Below are 14,111 nucleotides of genomic sequence, written 5' to 3'. Positions count from 1 at the left end.
TGTTAGGGAGGCCTACTAGTTATATGCATGTGACAGGAAGTACGCAGGGGTATGACGGGTAAATGAGTATCGGGTTTTAGCCGTAAATATCTTTCTCTAGATGCTTCCCTGCACACAGACTGACATCTAGACTCTGAAATGAAAATATTTTTCATAAGAAATAAAAGCTGTTAAATTATCTAAATACAATAATATAAAAAGGAGCGCAGAGACTCTCTTTATTTTCAGAATGAAACTGCAGTAATCTAGACTTGCTCACTTGTATGGGCTCTGTTGGATATATTTGTTTCAGGGTCTGTGACAGACGAGCATCCATGCATCATCGCTGGCGTAAATGATCCTGTAATACTCTAGTTTAATATATGGGGAAAACTGTTTTCACACATTTTAAAATTCAAAAAGCATACACATGAACACGATCAAAGCAATCTTAGCGCTAAGTCTGTCGTAAGTCTATGTTAAAGTATGGGAGTTACGATCATCTTAGCGCTACGATCGCTTTGTGGAACGGGGCCCAGGTCAAGCTGATCACTGACTCCCACCGTCAACACGGAAAACTCCACAACTGCCATTAGATTCAATCGCAGTTGTTCAATTTTGCTCAAGCAGATGCAACGCGAAACGCCTGGCTTATGAGTGAAACAAGTCCGGTCATATTAAGCTCAATGCTTACATTATCGCCCTATGTATAACGTCCTATGTGGTAGCCACATCCCTGTGGTTTCTACAAAAGGATATCCAATTACCGGGCAAGGAAAGTATAAATTTGAAACCTGGATTTGACCAAAACATTACGAACGTTATCAAAACGTTACTAGGCTGAAAACAGTCGCAGGAATACTGAAAGCGTAAGCTCCAGAGTGAGTGAGTGAGTACGGTTTTACGCTACTTTTAGCAACATTCAAGCAATATCACGGTGGGGGACACCAGAAATGGGCTTCACACATTGTACCAATGTGGCGGATCGAACCCGGTTCATCCGCGTGTCGAGCGAACACTATAACCACTAGGCTACCCGACCGCCCCTGTAAGCTCCAGAACACAACTATGATACCCGTATTAAATACAGCATCGAATAACCATTTCTAATTTGTTTCGTTTTAACCACCATCAAACATGGATAAAACCTCTTGCCCTGCAGTGTATTGAGGTCACGTGCTTAGGTCTTCCAGACTTGGGGGCACGGGTGGCCCTGTCGTCTAAGGCGCCGCGATTCGCTGTGCAGAGTTGCGTCCCTTGGGCACGCCAGAAACCTCTGATTTTGGGTTCGAATCACGGTTCGCCCCGATTATATTTCTAGGTTTGTCAGCACCATACCCGTGCTCGTGGGTTTCACCGAAGTGGTAAACGTCTGAGTCCTGCATCACTTCGGGCTTTCCTCCCACATTAAGCTTACACGCCGCAAAATAACTGGAATACTGTTAAAAGCGGCGTTAAACCCAACTCACTCACTCACTCACTCACTCACTCACTCTTCCAGACTTGGGATCGCTCGATGTCTCCCTTTATTTGTATTGATCCTAATAAAACAGAGACTGGCCCAGTCTACGCCAAGAGACGGTCTCCATACACTGTTCTCATGTCCACGTAAGTAGTAGATGTCAGTTTATGATGGATGTGTCTCCTATGACCACGGCCACCACCTTGTCCGGTTGTTCGGCTCTCTCTGGTTGTGAGGGCAGCACCCCGACCGTGAGCTCGGGGCATTAGCCTAATCTGCCTTTCAAGTGGGGTATATAGCCCCAGCTACATGAGGCCAGACTTGTCATTAACACACATGCTATTTTGATACAGGTAATAAAAGGAAATGTACCGAACGGCGGGGAAATGTTGACAACATTTTCACAGACCCTTCGAAACCACTGGTCGAGACATAACATAGTACACGCTTCAGTAGGCTCCCGGTTAGCAATGACACGAGGAATGTATACGGGGATTTGTCGTGCGTGTGTGAAGTTTATGGTCAAGATGATAAAACTTATCCTTTCTCATCTAGCTTTGATCACATATGTTTTATCACATCTGTTTATTGGGGCATATCACCAATGCTTCGTATTCATAATGTATTCGGCGATGAAAGAGAAATGTTATTTTATATATATTTCAAATTGATTATATATGGCAACTATGTAGTTTATTATTCCCTCTTTCGGGATTCCGAGTTTGATTTGGTCCCCAGAAACCTACGATGGTCGTAAAAGGCGCCCAAATGGATCGGGCGGTCAGGCTCGGTTTGATGCATGTCATCGTATCCCAATTGCGTGGATCGATGCTCATAATACCAATCACTGGATTGGCAGGTCCAGACTCGAGTATTTACAGGCCGTCGACATTTAGTGGGAATAATGATGAGTGCGGCGTTAAACAACAAATAAACAAACAAACAAACACATAGTTATTATTATCAGTGTTGTTTTTTGTTGATGACCAATTTGGATCCGACAACACACGACTTCACGTGCATTAACACCCGTGTTAGGGGTGTTGTTCATGAAGCAGTCATTGTGTCTACGTTGAGCTCAGCAGGTTCGGCGCGCCAGTAAAGTCGCTCGAAACACGCTGCGAACATACGCCAAATACAGCTGACTCATACCACGTGATTACCTGGGGATGACTCCGGGTTAGAAAAGCTCTTCAGCAATACAAGCTTTTCGTAAATGTCGACTAACGGGATCCGGTGGTCAAGCTCGCTTACTTGGTTGATGCATGTCTTCGTATCCCAATTGCGTGGGTCATGATGTAAATCACTGAATTGTCTGGTCCAGACCCGATTATTTCCAGACCTCTGTCATATAGGTAGAATATTGCTGAGTCCGGTGTTAAACAACAAACAAAACCTGGGAATGACTGATTTTGACTTTTCGCTACTTTTAGCAAAAGTACAGGAGGGGTATCACACACTGTAGGAGCGGACACTTGAACCGTTTGACTTATATGACTATATTCGTATGATAATGAGTATATACTGTAAACTTTGTGCTTATTCAGTTATTATAAACACTCAATTTGTTTCAAATGTACGTATCTATAAATCTTCATAACTTTTTAACAACACCTGACGAATTTATCTCCATGATTAGTTTGAAGTACCTGCTCAACATTATTGGTATAAAATAACAAACAGGACGTCGACAGGCTCTCTCTCACACACACACACACACACACACACACACACACGCGCGCGCGCGCGCGCGCACGCACCACACAACACACACACATACACACACGTATGTAATATGTACGTACAGTGACGTAAAGGACGCCCCCAATACTGTATCGGGCCGTATGTAACTCTGCAACTGACTTATAACGAGTTCTTGTACATTCAGCATGCGTTATCTCCTTGTGCGGTCATGAGTGTCAGTAAAAAGATCAAATACAATGACAAATGGGAAAATTATGACAATGTGCAGCCCGCACCCCTGCACCATCCTGGAAAAGCTGTATCCGCCCCTGCAGCGTGAAAGCGGGGGTGTTGATGCGAACAGGCCGTGTCGAAGAGATAATACCGGCGGAGGCTCAAACAAACTTTGGGGGTTAAAATTTTAATGAAAATCTGCTCACACACCCGTCTCCCGGTCCTAGAAAAGCTGTCTCCGCCACTGAGGTATGTTTGTATTGCTTTTGTTTCACATGCTATATACCTATATATCTGTATTGTACTGCGTAAGAAACTCTCGACATGTGATTATGTGATGAAAATATGCAACAACATTTATATAAAAGCGACAAAACCATTTCAATTATCACAAAAATCCATTGTGCGATTCCGACTATATCATAAGCGTTTATAAATCACTATCAAATAGTGACGATACCAGGTGTTCGCGAAAAGGTGAGCGTATCCTGCCTCACCGGTGCACCCGTCACAAACGCACGCAAAGGCAAGGCAATTGTCCAAATGTCAAAATCACAATATGGTGGTACTATGGTGATAAAGGGAGTTGCATCGGACGTCATTTCACTCACTGATGCGTCAGTTGTGGAAATGTCCTCCTTATGTCTACCATAAACTATTTGAAGGCTAATATGAGGACTTGAATATCATAGCTCTGCTCAGACACGTTTTTAGCAAGAGTCGTATGAAGCTCTTCGTATGCTCAGTTGTACCTGAAAAGTTGTTGGGATATTGTTCGGCATAATTATATGTTGACTATGCGAAGTTGAAGTCATCCCTGTTGTCATGAAGTATTATGGATACGCTTTCTCGATTCTCTAAACATATTCGGGGCGGTCGGGTAGCCTGGTGGTTAAAGCTTTCGCTCGTCACGCCGAAGACCCGGGTTCGATTCCCGACATGGGTACAATGTGTGAAGCCCATTTCTGGTGTCCCCCGCCGTGATATTGCTGGATTATTGCTAAAAGCGGCGTAAAACCATACTCACTTACTCACTCACTAACTCTTAACATATTCCCTGTGCACGTATGTATGTATGTATGTATGTATGTATATAGTGAGGCGGTCGGGAATAGGTTCGAGATATGGGTGCGTTCGAGATAACGGGGTCCGACTGTATGAAAACCATTTGTGGGAATACATCCGCATACAAAGAAAACTCTTTTCATTTTAGATTATTATGACCTTGAAACAGTATTCAATACTCTACCACATGGTCAACATGCGATGATCTGAGAATCTGCATCCACAAACGATGTTTACTGGAAAACACATTGTTCATACATAAAAAGTTGCCGTGATACATACACGTACATTCTGAAACCTATTGTTCCTGCCTCGACAACACTCCCGCTGTAAGCAGTGTCCGTGTCAACACCACAGCAAGACTATGGCAACCTGATATTTTGTACACGGGACATCGCATTCCTTCGTGTTTTGTCATTGTTCAACACCTGCCGGGCGAGCTGAGTCGACTTCAGCAATGTTACGGCTGAACTAAACGTACATTAATTCTCAATGATTCTCGCGTTTAATCTGTTATAGTCGTGAGATGAACTGTGCTGCGAGTATTATGACTGATTGTGAGTGTTTGGATACACCAGGCCACGAGTCAGATTTTATTTTCCTTTGTACACTTCGAGTTTATTGTGACATATATTTTCGAGTATCAGGGGCGCAACTGGGCTCATTTTAAGTGTAAGCAAAACCAATTTTACGAGGGCCCGCTAGGAGGGTTTGGGGGCAAGCTTACCCCGATATGTTAGAAAATTCGATGCTCCTAAACTCTATTTGATGCATTTTTGGACCGTTTATGTTAGATTATATTTGCAACAAATATTGGTGATGTTTTATTATTTTTTTTATTAGTTATATATGCACGTGTCTCAACAACACATTTTCGACTTTCATTCAAGAAACATCAATGATGAACATTAAAACGAATCGATAATATTATTTTTTTGTGTTTTTACATGTTCATTCGTAGTATGTGATGGTTATATATTTTTTCAAATCTTAACGCGAGCAGACCTATCATTAAAATGAAAATAATTGTGTGACTGCAGTTTGCTTACGTCACAAACTACCTACCACTAAAAATTCCAATTTTCAAGTCAGACAATAAATATCACTTTCGACCGTGTAGAATTTGAATTAATAATTTACTGCATAAGATGGTAAATTGAGGTTTACTTATTTAAAATATTGTGGTTTTTTTTAGGTGTAAGCAATAATTATTGCTTTTCTGCCACAATGGTAGTTTCGCCCCTGAATTTGACACCGTCGGTGTATTTATATGGTGGAAATACGTAAACATTGTGAATGTCAGACCTTCTATTTTCAGATAGGTTTGGACAATTTAAACTTATTCTGATTTCATCCAAGGAATGAAGGGAATTGTCATTTCTCCTACGGGATATGCGGTAGTTAAAAAAATAGCAAAACTCTCACAAATCGTTGTGAATATATCAAATTAGATTTAGTTTCATTACAAAACAACAACAACAACAAGTATAACAACACCAATTATATCTGTAATAATACATTATATCGGAAAAGATCATTCAAAACCTTTACTTAAAGGTATTGAGTACTATTTTTGAATACAAGCAAACCTTTCACTCCAACTGATTTTCTTGAGAGATGCCCTTAAAAGCAGTACATATATATGGTAATAATTTCATTTTGGGCCTCGGACGTACATATAACTACATTTTAACTTAGGATAAAAATGTCGGCCTTTTCAATCATTTTAGCCGTGCTTATATGAACTGAGGGACAAAAGAAAGTAGACCGAGTTTGTTTTTTATGTAATTGAAAATTGAAAAAAAAAACATTTGTTAAAATTGATAATGTCTCTTTAACCATTACTTACCATTTAACCAACTGTTTCTAAAAAGTAATCTGTGGCTTGGTAATTTTGTGTACTTATATATGCAATGAAATGAGTGAGTGAGTTGGGTTTTACGCCGCTTTTAACAGTATTCCAGTTATATCAAGGCGTGTCAGCTTAATGTGGGAGGAAAGCCCGAAGTGATGCGGTTATGGTGCTCACAAACCTAGAAACATAATCGGGGCGAACCGGGATTCGAATCCACAATCATGGGTATCTGGCGCAAGCTCCATCCCAGCGCGTGACACCTTCGTTACACTCTCGGTAACATCGCTGCCACCAGTGTGGGCGCGGCCATTACAAGAATCTTGAAATTTCCCCTCCAAACCCATATGTAGTAACGTTTATACTTTTGTTTATGTCTTTGGGAATGCCATCATATTTCAATTTGAAAAGGTTTACGACTGACCATGTTTTCCAGATGAATTTACTTTGTTGTTTTGATAATCAGATTGGTTCGAGATTGCAGACAAACGGAAAATCAACCAACTTCTCCCTTACATTCTTACTATATCAATAACACGATAGTTTTAATGAAATAGAAATTCAAATTGACAAACGAAGCAAGTAGTTTAGCAGAGATAAGTGTATTCGGCGTCACGACAGTCGTCACTTGTTTGTAAACATAACGGTCCTTCGGTTGCGAGATCAACTCCAAGCATGGTTGTGGCCACCTGTTCACAGTGGGGAGTTTTGACTGGTGGCAGCGATAGTATAGAGAGCTCCGCGAACGGGCTATCGCTGTGAGGAGCTTGTATCTGGCGCGCCCAAGGGGCGCAACTCTGCACAGCGAATCGCTGCGCCTTAGACGACTGGGCCACCCCTGTTCCCCGATGAAAAACAATGACTTTGCAACCACATGATCTTTACCATGTTTGAAATGTTTGAAAAAGCCAAATATACTGATAAAGATAAGATGTCTAAGATACCCAGCAGTAGTTGTGTATTTAGTGATATTTTGTTTTGATTTTTTAAAGTTTTAAATGAAAATTATTTTTTTAAATAAAACTATGTAGAAGTATTCCTTGAGTGCTGACTAAGTGCCAATACAGCTCACGTTTTGGATATAATATCGTTAACTTATAAATCAAACATATGATAAAATCAAACATTAAAATCAACTGAGAGGTATCATTTATTTTGCCCCTCACTGTATTTGGTCGTATCAGAAATCCAAAACTTGAAAATGTAATGAAAAGGGCAGTTGCCAGCCATTTGAAGATGTCTGATAATTATTATATCAATATATCGCGCAAGTCTACAATATGATATTCCCAGTTGGCCAACAAGGGCCTTATCCTACCACGCCCTTTAACTACGAGAACAAGATTAATTGACAAAATAAAACAGGGGTCAGACAAAGAGACAAGCTGACACGAGCTGCTTTCGTTTCAGGAGCAATTCTTGGTCGTCTCATTAAATTGTTTATTAGCACACGCTATGTGGCGGCTGAGAACACGTGACCTTTTGATATGAATTCCTGTATCAACATGCTTCATCGAAAACAGAAACTAACGTTAATTTAGATTTACGTTCCAAAGTTGTTAATTTCAGCAGAGACCATATAATGGTCTCTGATTTCAGGCATTCCTTTGATACCAGTACTCGTGTAAATCCGTTGTACCTTCAAACTGCCGAAGCATTGTATTACAGATTTATTTTCAGGTTTTTAAAGTCAGTATTCACATTCCTCTGGTGTCTTGTGATCAAAGTCGGGTCAACTTTTCATCAAAATCTCTTCAATAGTGGTACAAAACACATCTGATCGGGCAACCGTCTTTTCAAAAGTACTAACGCGACTAATAATCTCCAATTTACTTTTCAATTCCATTTATCTAGAAGTAATGCCCTAGTCGGACTCGATTAATCCTGACTCCATTCAGGGACGTCCCAGCATGCCACTGGCCCCACCTATGTCTCTTTAGCTGCCGCCTCTAAACTGGGCTCTTGTCTACTGATATCTGTACTGTGAGTGCTTCTCGGTAGACCGCGCAAAGCAATGAGAGAGCCAGTCAACAATTTGTGTCGTTCCCACAAGGCGCTGTCATTGTGATTACCTCCAACAGGGTCATGTTAACACTCAGATCACTATCGCAAAGCCTTCTGGGATTGTAAATGAATTTTGACGGATATCGTCTGCTGCTTTGATCACGTGACTGCTAGAAATTGAGCCTGAGGCAATCTCGTGTCAGTTGAGGAACACGATGCGCTTTGAAGTGACCGAGTGGTCTCCCCTTAGGCGTTTAGAACACGGCTTGTTGCGCAATTGGTCTGATGCGTTTATAAATTGTAATCAGGGAGCAGGCATAGTGATTTGTAGTGTAGATGGTATCATTGAGATATTTCATGGGAATCAATTACATAGTAACAGATAGTATCAGGGGCAGAGAAACGTGGAATGTCGAGATTTGTAAGTTGTTCCGAGCAGAGGTCTTCAGCAACCTATGCTTGGTAAAAGGCGTCTATGCTTGTCGTAAGAGGCGACTAACGAGATCGGGTGGTCAGGCTCGCTGACTTGGTTGATGCATGTCATCGTATCCCAATTGCGTGGATCGATGCTCATGATGTCAATCCCTGGATTGTCTGGTCCAGACTGGATTATTTACAGATCGCCGTCATATAGCTGGAATATTGCTGAGTACGGCGTTAAACAACAAACAAACAAAAACAATATATGAGATCATGTAAACGTTCCGTGAAATTAAATAAATGTAAACTTCGGCTCGTGTCTAAACGCCGACAAACTGTTGCTGGTAGATGTTTTAGTCAAGCCTCTGTTATTCATAACGTTTCTGAGCTAATTCTTGTCTGTCATATTTTGTAGTCCCGAAACGTTGAGTATAAGTATACAGAAATTGAAATATCTTTCTCTGGATGAAAGACTTCATTCGACTTAGTGGGTCTATTCTCATGCAATTTGTTAATGTATAGTTTGTAGTTGATGTACAAGTGTAGAAATAATCATCATTCCATTACCTTTCTATTGTTTCAATAAAAATATATTCATGCCGATTCTCAGAATAAAGCACCATCATAGAGGTATGTACCCCGCATTTAGTGTCCAGAAAGTTGATATACACTGGCATGATGCAGTGGGCATATTGCTGACTGCGACTACTACTACTACTACTACTACTACTACTACTACTACTACTACTACTACTACTACTACTGACTGCGACATAGACTATTACTACTAAAATAATAACATTGATAATACGACTACCACTACAACTACCACTGCTACCACAATTACTGTTACTACTACAAATACTACTAACACTATTACTACTACAATTAATACTACAAATACTACACAACGACTACTACAAGCACTACAATTACTATTACGACAATCACTACTACTACTACTACTACTACTACTACTACTACTACTACTACTACAAATAAAACTACAGTTACTACTGCTAATACTAATAGTACTTATACTGCTGCTACTATTACACTGTTTCTACTCCTTTAACGTTTCGATTGTCCACTTCAGCCAACTTAAAACATATTTAAGTAAAAACGACCAAATAACATTTCCATAATTCTCAGAAATATCTTCTTAATTCAGATCACATGGTTACGTACATTTTATAACATCTGTTTTAGGTGTTTCGTACCGTAATACCGATATTGCTGGGAATTTAGCATATTTCACTCACTCACCCATCTGTTGGTATCTCTAGTGGGGGAGACATATTCATAGAGAAAATAGGAACGCTGTCGTGTTTAAAATAATTCTTTTTGTGTTCTGTTTCTGTCTGATGCAGTGATGAAGACAACATATATACGCCGAATCTCAGTGATAACAGTAAACATATATGCAATCGTCAATTGAGTGGTTACTCAAAAGTGAGTGAGTGAATTGGGTTTAAGGGCGCTTTTTAAGTATTCCAGCTTTATCACGGCGTGTAAGCTTAATATAGGAGGAGAGCCCGAAGTGATGCAGATCTTCACCACTTTGATGAAGCACGGGTACGGTGCTCACAAACCTAGAAACATAATCGGGGCGAACCGGGATTCGAACCCACGATCATAGGATTCTGGCGTGCCCAAGGGACGCAACTCTGCCCAGCGAATGACGGCGCCTTAGACGACAGGACCATTGTGATCCTTATTACTAAATAGACACCAACACGTTTGTACGTCATGAGCTTTGCAAGTGTTCCAGAGCCCTGAAGCTTTCCTTAGACGTATCCAAGACACACACTCCCACTAATACCACCTCTTAGTCGAACAATCCACGTTTTGTTGAGAGGCAGTTTAAGTCCTGGCCTTAGGGTAGGTATCATTTATATGCTAAAGTACCGAGAAATCCATCCACTTACAAGCAATAAATAAATTAGTGTTGAAATGATTCACACTGGCTTTTCGAGGTCACGAAAAGGTTATTAAAGCATGTCCTGCACAATGCTAATGTCAGTCAGTCGGTAAAAACACTCGTTAATGATGGGCATTTGGCCCCATATTAACGTCAACGTAGTGTCTGATAAGCTCCAGTTTTATTAGTTTGATGAATCACTTGTCAAAATGATATACTCCAAATATGTTTAAACTCTTAAAAACATCGAGTTTATCCAGTTTGATGTGATGACGTCATGCATGTATTTTGGACGGACCTGTCTATCCCTGTCATGCGCACATACGCTGACATGATGGTACACTTGTGCATGCCTTTTATTGGTGTTACATGAAGGACATCTACTTCATGTTTACGCCGTATGGGGTCTGTTGATTTAACAACTATTGTTCAATGTAATGAATCCGATACAAAGGTATATTTACGAAAGAAGACTAAGTCAATACTGCATATATTCAACATAACTTTTTCAAGAGACATTAATCGAAGTATTTCACTTGAAGACATCAGCAAAATAGAAATGTCATCACTGTTGTCGAGTAGGATAGGATAGGATAAGTTTTATTCTAAAACCAGGCAGATCAATATATTTTCTTCTAAGGTGGTCGTATTTTGGACAAACTAACAGAAAATGAAACTCATCTTCAATCACATTTAAATCACATTGCTCACATATTCTCAATTCTCTGTCTATGTTTCTATGCCTGCCTACTTCGATCCTAAGTCTATGAGAGCTGCATCTAAATTGTGCTAAACTTATTCTAAACCTTTTAAAGTTGATGTCAAACAAATAGTATTCTGGGGAAATTGTTGTCTTGAAAAGCTTGTAATAATTACATTTTTCTGAACTTAAAACATGCGATGCCCATTTTTGCAAGTATATATCCTTAAGTCTTTGGCGTAAAGATACTAAAAATGAATCTGGTACACATTGATTACGCCAAACATACCCATAGCCGCAATCATTTAATAACGACTTTACATCATATACCCAATTGCGGATTCCATGTTTTTCATACAATAACATCATATTGTAACATTTTCTAGGTAATCTATTAATAGGCATTTTAAGAATCTTGAACCAATACTTGAGAATTCTGATATGTTGAAAGATGTAAAGTGGTACACGTCCACATTCACCATATACCATAACCCTCGATGTAGAGTTTTTTACGCCAAGGAATCGTTTACAAGCATATGGATGGACCAGTTCAATAGTTCTGTATTCAGTATGCCCCCAGACCTCTGCTCCATATAAAAGAATTTGAGTAATTTTTGTATCAAATATTTTAAAAAAGGTTTGATATGAAAGATCAGTAATCGAGTAATCAGTCAATAAGATTTTGCTGGTGGTAATTCCATGTTCTGATAAATTACTCGTGTCATATATCAATCCGTGTTTCATTTTGACCTTTGACCATTTTTTGTATGAAGAATCCGAATAAATGCGCAATGATAGTTTTGATGTAGTGTTAACCTGACCCTGTCTTGACCGTTGACGTAGTATTCAAGGTCATGTTTCAAAGGTCACACAGGCCCCCTGGGGACCCCGTGTGTCAGATCAGGAGTCAAACAGTCATGCAATTGACTTTTTGACTATTGACTATGAAAAATTATCACAAGCAATTCTACCCCGAACCACGTGTATTTTTACGAATAAGTAAAATTTACGAGTAAGTTTTATTTGATCTAAACATAATTATTCTCCAGCATCTTGACCGCAATGACAAATCGAAGCGCACCAGTATTGGGAACCCTTACGACGAAATGACGTTAATTAATATTTTTAATGTTTCTGGCACTGTTTCAACCGTCATTGTCAGTGTTGAAGATTTGTGAACGGCATGACATTATGGTTCGGGGGTTCTAGAAAAGTGACGACGGTAACGACCACGGACATTTAAACATGGCATGACTTGGTGTGGTAACGATGACAAGACCTGACTTGTAGTGGTCCGGACTGATGCCGATTTATAGTGCTTGACTGCTGAGATACCATGCCTGGCAGTTTAACGTGAATAAAACCATTAGGACCAAGTATGCTGACTTCGAGCCAACCAGTCCTTGTTTTAGCCCCTTATTGCCGAGCGCCAGACAGGGTAACAACAAGTACCATCTTTTGGTATTACGCGGCCGGGGATCGAACCCCCGACCTCCCGCTCTCCGGGAAGACAAGGTAGAGTTATCTTTGCCCACGGTCATAGCGGAGGACGATGCTTTGTGTCACTAACAATGTGGAATATTAGACAGTTGCACTTCTAAAGTGAGTGTGCAAGGTTTTTAAGCCGCTGTTAGCAATATTCCAGCAATAACACGGAGGGGAACACCAGAAATGGGCTTCACACATTGTACCCATGTGGGGATTCGAAACCGGGTCTTCGACGTGACGAACGAACGCTTTAACCACAAGGCTACCCCACCGTCTTGTATATCTAAAACGTTATAGTATTGTAACGTAAGAAAGTTCCTAAGGACAGACATTTCTTTCTTTGTTTATAAATATTGATGGTGAAAAATGTGGTCGGAAGATCGAAAAACATTTAGAACATTGTGTAATGTTCTAAATGTATTTGAAGTTTGTTTTGGATAATCATGGCCTGGTTTGTTGACTTGTAATGATTTTTAATATTTGCCGTATAAAACAAAACTTGTTAGTCTGATTTCTTTCCTCTGAGTTATCGATTTTAATGTGGGCGGGGGGCGGTCGGGTAGCCTAGTGGTTAAAGCGTTCGCTCGTCACGCCGAAGACCCGGGTTCGATTCCCGACATGGGTACAATGTGGGAAGCCCATTTGTGGTGTCCCCCGTCATGATATTGCTGGAATATTGCTAAAAGCAGCGTAAAACAATACTCACTCACTAATGTGGGCGGATCCCCAAGCCAAAAGAATGTCAGGCTTATTTTTGTCATAAAAAATGGCTCGGTTACTGGTTGTGTCATCGTATCTTGACGGCGTTGATAGCTGTTCCTGCTATCAGTCACTGGTTTGTCTGGTCCAGACTCGATTATTAAGACACCAGCGTTGTATTGCTGCAGCAATACCAAACACACAAATAATATCAGCCGAGTAAACAACATGAATATATTTGGAAGGATAGAATTAATAAGATAAGGATATTACATGTAGTCAATTTTCCAAACACACGTAACAAATCATCCTCCCCGGGAATTACAGATTAAGACTCATTGCGTTAATTACCAAGTCATACCAGATTTATTCCCAGTCGTGCTGTAAGAGATTTACCGCCTCGCGATTTACTATAAGCCTACTGAACATAAGTATACTTATTAAATCCGATCATGTTCACGTGATATCAACCCATACTGATGGATTTCATTGGCGTTGGCTGCAAGTCTTGTCTGTGCAAATCTCCGTGAAACAAGACCCGAAGTTATTCAACAGCCGCGGGTTGTAGTCCGCCATTTTATCGTGGCTCATGTGATATTAACTC

At 40.3% G+C, this 14,111-nt stretch overlaps 1 protein-coding gene across 1 annotated transcript in view; it reads left to right on the top strand.

Annotated features, from left to right (window-relative positions):
• Positions 1-3,507: 3,507 nt before the first annotated feature.
• LOC124129789 (protocadherin gamma-A1-like) overlaps positions 3,508-14,111 on the top strand; it is an 89,428-nt gene continuing 78,824 nt past the window's right edge. The window contains exon 1 of the mRNA XM_048390526.1: positions 3,508-3,607. The gene's annotated coding sequence lies outside the window, so the exon portion shown is untranslated. The remainder of the gene's footprint in view (positions 3,608-14,111) is intronic.

The sequence above is a fragment of the Haliotis rufescens genome, unplaced genomic scaffold, assembly GCF_023055435.1.
Source record: "Haliotis rufescens isolate VD_foot unplaced genomic scaffold, xgHalRufe1.0.p SCAF_9, whole genome shotgun sequence".
NCBI lineage: Eukaryota > Metazoa > Mollusca > Gastropoda > Lepetellida > Haliotidae > Haliotis > Haliotis rufescens.
Note: the sequence above shows the minus strand (reverse complement) of the source record. Positions and strands in the feature narration are given on the sequence as shown.